Consider the following 2,474-nt stretch of genomic DNA (forward strand, 5'->3'; position numbering starts at 1 on the left):
AGGCCAAATCTTTATGGAACATTATTCCTGTGACGATATTCCTACAAGTATCTTTTGGAGATTTAACTCGACTTTCGAGCCTTTGTTCTCTTTCTACGGGAATCAAAGTTCATCTAAAAAAGTATATATGTAATGATTGTCAAAAAAAAAGAAGAAGTATATATGTAATGTATATACATACTAATATTTGAATCGTCTTGTGAAAGAAACTTTATGAAACTACTTGGTCAGGTGAAGTAATGTGCGTAATTGTTTTATCTACTGGCTGTAGATATTTATTTTTCTTTGTTATTGCAGGGTCCAGGGTGAAAAACATGTTTTAACACTGATGAATGGCCTCATGTTGAATGATGTGATATTATAGTTGCCTTCTGGCCTTCTGGGTATTATATATGCAATGGTAATGCACGTTTTTTTATTTCAAACGCTTGTATGTAAACAAGTGTGTAGGAAAAAGAAGAGGAGCCAAAGAACGATGGTGGAGAAAGAACTGTATATATTCATAAGAGAGGGGGAGTTTTCACTATTGATTAAAAGATTAGTTAAAAAAATTCACAACTGTAAAATGTTGGTTCAAGAAAACGTAGAGGTAAAGACGAAAGGAGTCTTCATATGATTTTGTTATATAAAACAACACCAAACTCTAGAGTTCTACTCAAGAAAATAAACAGCTACAGAGATATGAAAGATGCATATCTTAAGTAAATTAAAGAGTAAGTGAAGTTAAGAAAAAATCATTCCTAATAAATTCCTTAAGATTGATGATTTAACCAGAACATTTAGGTTTAACAAATAATTATGTAATTTCTTTTATGCATAAGCCTGTGCGTAGCATGGATATTCACCTAGGTTGATAGCTGCAGGTATTTTTTAATATGAAAAGAAGTGTAAATATAATTTTTAAAAAGAATTTTAACTTGTCATACACAGCGGAACGATATTTAAATACCTAAAAATTTTCAATTGCATTTGTTAGTTAGTATTGTTTTTGATGTTCATTATTTAAAAATATATAATAATTTTTTCATTGTCATATTAAAAAATTGACCAATAGTATACCGCAACCACCATGGGTCGATAATTAAATTTATCTATAATAACATTACATTTATACAGAACTAAATTTTTAATGATTAGAATAAATTAAAATTGTAGGGCTTTTAACAAATAACCTATGAGAAAATTATAATCATAATATTATTTTAAAAAATTTACACTGAGGTTAAATTTATCTCGTAAATTAAGAGTTTTTTAGATACAACCCGTGAAAAAATTATATCCATAAAATTCATAAGATGGTATACCACGGATTAAATTTGTCAATAAGTATAATTCAATGGTTTAACAAAAAATGTACTTAAAAATGTTAATATAAATAATTCAATTAAATTATATAACTTACTGTTTTATTTACTTCCATTTACATACTTCTTAACTTGGGTAAATAATTTAGAGTTTCTTAGCAAACAAAATAGAATAGTTAAAATAAAAAATGTGGTTAGATTAAATAATTACAGTCTCACTTTACCAAATAAAAAATATTATGGAAAAAACAAATAAATAAATGATGTTAGAAAAGTTAAATAGTATTTATCTCAATTGTCTTATTAGTTTCTTCAAAAGTTTTCCAAAGATTATTCTGAACCAAATTCACAATACAATTGCTTTAACTAATTATTATTCTATAACTAATATCACATTTATATCAAATACATTTACTATACAAGTTCTTGATTTAGTTGATTTAGTAGTAGTAGTTGTTGTTGCAACTCCTGCATGTGGAACACTTGGGGTAGAAAAATAGGTTTTTACTATTGTTATTTATCCGTTTGTCTATAACAAGAATTTGACATCGTACTACTCCTGCAATATCTACTTCAGAGTATGAAACATCGATTGAGGTGACTGCTATTAAACACAAATTATTTTAAAACCTACACAAAACTTCCTATGAACAAATGTCAATATACAAAATAGAAGACCAAAAAATAAACAACATAAACGAAAACAATATATAAAACGACGTAAATATGGCTTTACGTAACGTAAATATGGCTTTACGTAATCAAAAAAAAAATACACAACAAAACCTAGAATACACCTTAATCTAACTACCGCACGTAGCGCGGATCAATTGCTAGTTCCTACAAAAAGTCGACTTATTTGTCCTTTTCAGTTTTCTATACAGTTTTATTAGTTTTTGAAGATAAATTAGTACAAAATTTAAGAAAAATTATTGATCATTATTAGTTTATGTAACACCCGCGAACCAATTTTTGGTAATTTGGTAAGGGTGTCGATCGACACCTTCTAGTGAGGCATCGATCGACACCAGCTGTGGCCGGTTTGGTCGGTTCAATTTTAATTGTCCGGTTTGCGTGGTTGGTTTAGGGAATCCCTAAAATCGAGTTTTAGAGGTAGAAAACGACCTAGGGTCGTGTTATTTTGTGTTATTCGCCGTTTTTGAGAGAAAA

This window comes from Camelina sativa, chromosome 5 (assembly GCF_000633955.1).
Source record: "Camelina sativa cultivar DH55 chromosome 5, Cs, whole genome shotgun sequence".
NCBI lineage: Eukaryota > Viridiplantae > Streptophyta > Magnoliopsida > Brassicales > Brassicaceae > Camelina > Camelina sativa.